Source organism: Rattus norvegicus, chromosome 11, assembly GCF_036323735.1.
Source record: "Rattus norvegicus strain BN/NHsdMcwi chromosome 11, GRCr8, whole genome shotgun sequence".
NCBI classification, from domain to species: domain Eukaryota; kingdom Metazoa; phylum Chordata; class Mammalia; order Rodentia; family Muridae; genus Rattus; species Rattus norvegicus.
The window spans coordinates 1,419,547-1,429,071 of NC_086029.1; positions in this window are offsets into that span (position 1 = coordinate 1,419,547).

Below are 9,525 nucleotides of genomic sequence, written 5' to 3' on the forward strand. Positions count from 1 at the left end.
CACACAGCTCTGGGCTCCACCTACAGTACGTCATAGGCCTGGTGTGGTGGTCCATGCCCATAGTCCCATTACCAGGAGGAGAACCAGGAGTTCAATATCATCCTCGGGTGCATAGGGTGTTTGAGGCCAGCCTGGGCTACATGAAACCTGTATAAACAAATATGTCCCACAAGACATCCTTTCTTAGGCATTTGCCACACTTTGTTCTGTGGTTTCTGAGTGTCTGAAAAGTCCAGGGTACTTGAAGGAAAAGAACATCCTGGTGCTACTAGAGACTGTCAGTCAGAGACATTGGCTGGTGACGCCATCTCATCACAGCTGGTTTTCTGCCTGCTTCTGTTGCTGATGGGCTGATCCGTGTCCACAGCTTTACTCATGATCGCCCTGCTTCCTTTTAGCTGTACCCATTCTTGCTTCCTGCTGAGGCCGTGATGGAGTTAGTGACACAAAGAATTGGGATCTCCTTCCAGCCCACTGATTCTCTCAACAGTATGTTCTTTCTCTTTAGAAATAGTTTCTCTGTTTCCTACATTATCAGAAATAAATAGAACACTTTTTTCTGTTTTATCTTCACACTGGGTTTCATGATGTAGGTAGGGCTGGCCTGAAACTCACTGTATAAACCAGGTCGGCATTGAACTCACAGAGATCAGCTTGCTTCTGAGTGCTGGGATTAAAGGGACATACTTGGCTCCTTCTTTTTTCAATTTTTTTAAAATTTATCTCTATGGTGTGTGTGTGTGTGTGTGTGTGTGTGTTTGTGTGTGTTTGTGGGTGTGTATGTGTGTGTGTTTATGTGAGTGGGTGTGTGTGTGTTTGTGTGTGTGTATGTGTGTGTATGTGAGTGTGTGTGTGTTTGTGATTGTGTGTGTATGTGTGTGTGTATGTGAGTGGGTGTGTGTGTTTGTGTGTGTTTGTGTGTGTATGTGTGTGTGTATGTGTGTGTGTGTTTGTGTTTGTGTGTGTGTATGTGTGTGTGTGTGTTTGACCAAAGAGTCCATCAGATCCTCTACACCCTGATCCTCTACAAGAGCAACCAGTGTTCCTAACCAGTGAGCCGTCTCCCAGCCCCTTCTGCCTGCTCTAAACTCCACTTCATTGTTCACCTTGCCCAGACATGCCTTTAATTCCTACTCTTAGTGTTTGTTTTAATTCAGTGAGTTCCTATTCGATTTTCTATTGTTTCATCTATTACCTCACCAAGATGATGTGTATCCTTTCGTTTTGGAAGTTTCTCATTGACGACGCTTGAATCCTGGCTTTAAAATCCTTGCTGACAATTCTGACAATGGTTTTCTCTTGGTGCCACCACCAGGGAACTGTTTTTTCTCCTCTGCTTTTCATTTAGGGGGATGGTCATGGTGTGACGTGATTTCCATTTTGACATCATTTGTCTAAGATGTCAGCAGTCCTGACACTGTGGGTGCAGTGGCTGTTTATCCTTCATAACCTTTTGGTGGTGTTTTGATTTTTCTGGATTTGCCTGATTGAATAAAAGGGATTATACCTCCAGTCCACACTGACAGGCATATCTTAGAGGGGTCAGGAAGAGTGGTTCTCAACCTCCCATACGTAACCTTTTCATAAAGCTCCACCAACTGTAAAATTAGTTCATTGCTACTTCATAACTTTAATTTTGCTATAGTTATGAATTGTAATGTAAATGTCTGATGTACATGATATATGATATGTGACTCCTGTGCAAGAGCCATTTGAGCTCCCAAAGGGGTCTCAATCCAAGGGTTAAGGACCACTGATCTGGACTTAATGGGATGCCCTTACCGACGTAGATGGGTTGCCCAGTGTTGCCGGGGAGAAGTCTCCATCTCTGGAAGGCAAAGGATCTTCCATGATCAGGCTTTTTCCTGGGTTCCTCTGCAATAGTGGGCACACTCTTGATGGTTACTGATGTATCAACTGATTCCAGGCAGTTTTCTTTTACATCCTCGAAGATGAGAATTCTAAACAGGGTTCTGCTAGACAAAAGCAGTGGCTAAAGCTATCCCTGGCGAACTTTCCCCTTCCCTAATGGCTCCTTGTCCCCACAAGGCCAACAGTAGATGTCTGAGTGCCTCCCAAGCTGCACCTTTCCAATCTACACTCTTCCTCTGGGCTGTTTCTTTCACGAAGAGCACACACACCGAACCTGAACCCATCTTGTCTTCAGTCAGCACTAACACCTAGTCCTCTCTGCCAGCTTCGCTTTCCCATATGACCTGGCTGCTCACAATTCTGAGGCATGTTCATGCTTGTATGGACAAACAGAATGGCACCGATTGGCTCATCTAAAATGACACAGATTCTGTATGATTCTGATTCAGAAGCCTGTAAATCAGAGATGAAGAGACCATCGGCAGAGGAAGGAGTTCCTGTAACACAGACATTGCTACAAGGGAATTGGAAGGGAGGGAATGAAGGGCTGGATTTGAACAAATAGGCCTTACATGCATCTATATAAATTCTCAGACAATAATTATAGAGATTAAAAAGAAAACACCTGGGGTTGGGGATTGGGCTCAGTGGTAGAGCTTTTACCTAGCAAGTGCAAGGTCCTGGGTTCGATCTCCAGCTCTGAAAGAAAAAGAAAAGAAAAAGAAAACACTTCATTCAAGTCCCACTGCCTCCTTTGGTCAGCATGTTGCTCCAGGCTGGTGAGATGCTCAGCAGGTCAAGGCCCTTGCTGCCAGGCCTGAGGACCTGAGGTCCACAAACGTGCAGTGGCAAGCTCACACACACAAACACTAATTAATTAACTAATTAATTAACTAACTAATTAATTAAAGTAAATTACCATTTCTTAATAAATAAAACAGTATAAAGCTGCCGCTTGCATGAAAAGGTCTGCATTATTAGCTGACCCTTGACCCATTCTCTCTCAGGCTCACCAAAGTGAGGACCATGTGGGACTATCACCAACCCGTGCTTAGCACCTGACAGAATCCTGAGTGTATCTGTGTGAGGAATGAAGGGCACCCTGGGCATGCAAAACACCACACAGGTCCAAGACAGAAGGGTGCCTCAGTGCACATATGCAAAACCAAAGTTCAGATGAGTTCACGAGAAACCATGAAATAACACACAGCCCGCATGGTCAAACTTGAGCTTTCTCAGAATTAAAATTTGCCTGATTCTACCTAGCGTTTCCAAAGAGGACCAGCAACAGCTTCTTGTCTTGTACTCGTCCTTTCTACTCTATTTCTATTTTGTTTAATAATAATTTTAAAACATCCTAACTATTGGTGAAACACCGTTTATCAAACAGGAATAAACAGGTGTCTCTTGTTAAACAAGATGGTTTTAATCTTTCTTGGTACTTTTAGCCCTATTTGGGGGAGTTTTGTTGTTTTGTTCTTGTTTTTGTTTTCAACTTAATGCACACTGCTGCATCATGGAACAAAGATTTGGGGGGAAATGCTGCAGGTTTGGAGTTTGCCCTTGAGAACCCCTACAGAGTTAGGCAGAGGACACTCTGGCTGTCCTCTCCTTTGTTCTGAGAGGAAAGAAGGGAGCTCTCTGTGGTGATTACAAATACCTGTTTCTCTTTTATCTACTTGTCCCCAGATCCACTCTCCCTGCCTTCTACGCCAATATCCTGCTCTGGAATTAAATAAATGAATACATACCTGTGTGTGGTTGCATAAGCATGGGAGGTCAGAGGTCAACCTTAGCTGTCTTCCTCAGTCACTGGCTCAACTTTCTTCAGTGGTCGAGTTGACACACCTGGGAAGAGGAGACTGTAGCTGCTTGTTTTCTAATACTAATTGGGTTCCCCAAATTAGTTTGCAGGAGAATGTCTGCATGTAGCTTCTGGGAACCTGCCCACAGTTAATTCTGATTGGTGAATAAAGATGCTAGCCGCCAATAGCTGGGAAGGAGGGAGAGAGGGAGAGAGAGATAGAGAGAGAAAGAGAGAGAGAGAGACAGAGACAGAGAGAGATAGAGAGAGAGAGGGAGATATAAATATGTATATATATATATAGAGAGAGACAGAGAGAGAGACAGAGAGAGGGGGAGAGAGACAGAGAGAGATAGAGAGAGAGAGGAAGATATATATATATATATATATATATATATATATATATATATAGAGAGAGAGAGAGAGAGAGAGACGGGATTTAGGGTTCCCGGGCATGGGTACGGGAGCAAGCAGGACAGAGAAGTCCCTGTGCCTTAGGAGAGTGTGAAGGAGGGGAGACAGAGGCTGCCATGGAAGGGAAATAACATGCAGAAGGGCAGAGCTGCCGTATAAAAGGGCTAATAGATCATGGCCCAGAGGGCTGCACCTTGGATTCAAGAAGAGCCAAGATGAAGCATAGAAATTAGTAAATAGTAACTAGGAGTTATTTCTGGGAGGCGGATTCTAACAGCATGGAGGGTAGGCAGCTGCCCAGCTATGTGCTGCTTTAGATACAGATGCTGGGTGCGTTTCTTTCATTTGGGAACAGAAACCATTGAGGTGAGTAACCCCGCGAGGGGTTTATTATTATTATTATTATTATTATTATTATTATTATTATTATTATTATTATTATTATTTTACTACAGGGGACCTCAGCTGAGGATTTGCCTCCATTGCATTTGCCTGTGGACAGATCTGTGAGGCACCTTTTGGAATAATGATTGGTGTTGGAGGCCCAATGTGGATGGCGCCACCTCTGGGTGGGCGGTCCTGGTTACAGAAGAAAGCACGGTGACCAAGCAATGAGGAACAAGCCAGTACGCGGTTGTTCCTCCACGGCCTCTGCTTCAGATGCTGCCTTCAAGTCTCTGCCTTCGGTTCCTGCCCTGACTTTCTTCCTGATGGGCACTGATCAAGCTGAAGTCAACCCTTTCCTCCCTGAGATAGTTCACACAGTATTTCCTCAGAGCAAAGAGAAGGAACTGAGACAGTTCCACCGTGCCTTGCTTTGTTTTCTTGCAACAAAGTCTCACACTTACACCCCAAACATACCAGTCGAGCTGGTGGACTAGAGAGCATCGGGGATGCATCTGTCCACCTCTCTGGTACCAGGATTCCAGGCCACCATGTCTGACTTTTATTTTTTAACGTGGGTTCTAGGGACTGAACTCAGACCCTCATACTTTCATGGCAAACACTTTACTGGCTAAGCCAGCTCCTTAGCCCGAGAACCCCACCTCAGCAACTTGGAAAGCCATTCCTCTGTCAGACCACAGTCTCTCTGTAAGGCACACGTTCCTTCCAGGAAAATTCGATGTGGGTTAAATTTCTAATCAGAAGACAGGAAGCCATGTGAGCTATGAAGGATTTTGTATTGTTTCTCAATAGGGCGGCATTTTGCATTTGTAAAATGTGAAGTTTCTGGAAGAAACCTCATCTGCCTTATACTCCACAAAAAAGGAAACACCTTTAGTCCATGAAGTATAACTTAACACCCACAGTAATCATGAAAAAGGCAGGGGTGGATATCATCTGTGTTGTGTGGTCCTGAGAAAGGTCAGTTATTTAGCAGATAGTTATCAAACATTTAACGGGGAGAGGGGGAGATAAAAGAATGTAACTTTAAAATTATATTGACTTCACTATTCTTTCGGCAGAAACGTTTTAAATAATATTCCATTGTCCTTCCTGGTGAGTGTGTTTTAATTGTTGTATCACATCCACCTCCTGGGACATTGGCCCTTATTTTAGTGTGTGGTTGCTAATTGCTAAGGAAGGCCTGGAGAGAGGCTGGCAAAGTGGGGTTCCAATTGGACAGAAGTTGAGTTCAAATGAGGATGGCAATAATTCTGGCCTTAGAAGGGCAAACACAATAAATATATCTGCTAGGAATAGTCTGGTCACAATAACATAAAACCAATCAGTATCCCTTAATCACAAGGGTGTGATTTACTTGGGAAGAAACACCAAAGCACACACAGCATCAGTTCACCAGCCCAGCCATCCCACAGGACTCTTGGCTCATCCATCTTTCTCATCCTACTGCCCTCAGTGATTGGCTGTAATGTAGTCACAAGATGGCGGCTGCATCTGCAGAGAACACATCACACTCCTCCACAGCAGTACTCCAACCCTGGATGGGAGGATGAGGAAGAGAGATGAAACTGTCTTGGATAGCTCCCTATTTGTGACGGGCAGAAAAAAATCTTTGCTCAGAAGATTTTTGGTGTGTCTCAGTGAGTCTTCTGATGCACCTCAACACCAGTGACATGCACAGAACAAAGCTAGCATGACTGATTCAAGCTAATCAGGATGCCATCCGTGGATTAAAGGATATAAAGTCAGTTATACTAATATCCAAATGAATCTGGCTATTTGCAGTGAGAATTTTGGTGTATTTAAAAACATAGAAATATTATAAGAGTATTTTAGTTTTAACCCAGGCTGATGGGTATGGGGTTGCTTCTGATTGTCAACAGTGGCTGACTATGATTTGCCTCGTGCTCTGGCAGGGGCGTGATTTTGCCAGCAGCAGATAGATTCTGCAAGTGAGTAACATTTGGGATGCTGAGAGAGACTTTTCAGAGAACATATAAATGCTAGAGCCCCAGAGGTGGGCTGCTGTTGGTTGCAGTTTGTTAAATAATCACGCCCAAAGAAGAAACTAAACATCCTGACAATGAAGATGAAACTTGCCCCCTAAGGAACTCGATGCCCCTAATCAACAGGAGGTCCTCTAATGGTGATAGAACCCCTTTCCCTCTCTCCTCTTTTCTCTCCTGTCTAGTGTTAGGGGGTTGAAGGTGAAAGAAAGGAGAACCTACAAAGTAGCCAAAGGACAGCTACAGCTATTGAATGAAGGTCCATCATCAGCAACAAAGTATGAGGCATGTGTATCAGGTAACAACAGAGACAATTTTAGGAAACAGGCCACTTGTAGGCCACTGTGATTTAAATGGAATTTAGCAGCTTGGCAGAGAGGTAACTTCCCTTCACTATCATTTGGCGACATGTTACAATTCAAGGGAATATCCTTGTTTCTTCCATATGTCTCAGTGTCTCTCTTGTTCCTCACACTCTGGTGTCTGAAGTGGAAATTTCTGCTTGTCCTGTGATGCAGACTCATGTGGGGTATGGCTAAGGCAAGTCATTTGATATTTGGAGAGATTACGAGTATGACTCAGTAGACACTGATGAGGTGCTTGCATTGTTTGCCCTGCAATCCCTCCTTGCTCTTGATTCTTAATGACCTTCACTTTATTGAGGTGTGGCAAAGAGCTCCTGGTATTCCAGCTGGTTCTGGTCACTCCTGCTGACTACTGCCAGTTTGGTGGAGGCCTGACTGTTTCTGCTAGATTGTGCTACCAGTGATGATTTGTGTGTGGTGACATTTTTTTTCAACTGGACTATTGGTATCCTGACACTACCGGACTGGACTGCCGGTGTCCTGACAGCTCAGATTGGATTTGCCCCAAAGAACTACTTCTAAACAGGTCCACATCCACTTGCCCTATTTATCATCTTTTCTCCCCTACCTTTGGACAGTGGGCTAGAAGGGGGCTCTAAGCACTTGAGAACCCTTATTAAAGTAGGTTGAAAAAATCTAAGTCTACATGAATCCCCATATAATGAAGGGGTGTCGGACTCGTTTCCATTACAACTTCTTTTCCCTTGCATCTGTTTTTGCAACTATCTCCTCTTTAAAGAAAGTGCTCGGGGAATTTTATGAGGAAAATTCGTTACATGCATGGATTTAATAACATGTTTTCCCATTTGTGTGTATGCATATATGCATATGTGCTATGCGTGTATGTGTTCATGTGGGTGACATGCAGGCCAGAGGACCAATTTACCTTGTTTTTGACCCTGTGTCTCTCTGTGGCCTGAATCTCACCAGTATAGGTCAGAAGGGCTGACAGTAAACCCAGCAATTCTCCAACTCTTGGTTCAAGAACTTATACCCATGCTTAGTTTTTTACTTTGTGTCCAGTTCCTCAGGCTCCACTCCAAGCTGTCTCCCTCATCCCAAGCAGTGTGTTTGAAAAGGAAACATTAAGTAACAATTAGGACTAATGGACTGACCAGAGTGATTCAAGCACCATAAGGGCATTACAAACAAAGAGTGGGAATTCGGAGCATTGAGATGAGAATGTTCAAAGATAACATGTGACAGTTTTTAAAACCTTCAGGAAAAACCACAGCCTATAAGGGAAAGCTGAAAACTGTGTCTTCATTCACTCAAGACAAGAATCAATAGAAACCCAAGCTTGTGTCAGCTTATTTCCTATGTAATTGCATAAGTTTGTTTCTTATTTAAGAGGCATAAGCCCTTTTCCCTCTGATGCTGTCCCTACTATGCAAAATGAAGTGGGGAACGGCTCCCTATAGCTGTGGGTTTGTGTGTAGACCAGTACCAGATTGTCTCTCATCCCTGTCCCACCCCAATGTCATATTGGCACTTCCAATTGACCAGGTGACAGCAATGTCTGGCTATCACTTCTGACGATAAGCAGGAACTTGAAAGGTCACAGAGCCTGTAATAGCCTTGCAGAAGGAGGCCCAGGCATAGTGTGATCTTCTTTGAATCTTTCACTGTTCTCTCCAGTACTGTGTTTTGTAGATGTTGGAGGCACTCTGGCTACCAACTCATCAAAGTCCACATGGTCTTCAAACCCAGTAGACATAACCCTGCTTTTTTTTTTCACCTTCCCAAGAATTGGCACTAAAGATGAGGCCACTTTTTTCTAGTAGCAGGATGTAAGCAGATGTTCTGGTATCTCTAGTCCTCAGCATCCAGATGTATTAAAAAAATCAAAACACTTGATTTATATGTTCCCACCACACCTGGTATTTACAATATGTTTCAAAGAATCCAGACTCACCCCTAGTTAAATACTTCTTTAGTTGTATTAATACGTAGCCTGTGGAATCTTATATTTCCAATTACTCAATCCCATCTGCTCTAACTTGCTGTCTATTTTATATTTACATCAGATGTGAAAATATATTTCTATTATTTCATGTTACAGAGCAATCATGACTGAAAATGTTAATTTTATTGCTGTTTTAATTATTCTGTTCCTTATGCACTGAGTTCTGTGTATGGATATGAATTTCTGACTCATTATTTTGTCTCCTTAAATGATTCTTCTGTAACATTCTTTTTCAAAGTCTACTTTTTAATTTTTAATTATCTCTGTGTGTGTGTGTGTATATGTTTGTGTGTGTATGTGTGAGACTTAATGAGTTGAAGACAGAACGGGAGAGCCTAGATTTCTTAGGGTTGTTCATACAAGGTCTCAGCCACAGAGGATGAAAGGTAACACGTTCAGTATGGCGAGAACAGCTCAGATTTAGGTCACTACAACTCAGTGTGGATCCGCTCACATCAGCCCCTCCCTGGATGTGTGGCTTGCCTGGAAGAGTGTTAAGTCAATAATACATTGAATCCTGTTCTGACATGCAAGCATAAATGTTGAGGACAAATAATCTTTCTATGATTATGGCTATAAAATTTTATTTTTCTTGTGTTTATTATATTATATATGCTTTCCGAACTCTGCTGCATACTATAGAGTAAATACATTTAGTGTGCATGAGAACTCCACATAAGAGGCTACAAATAT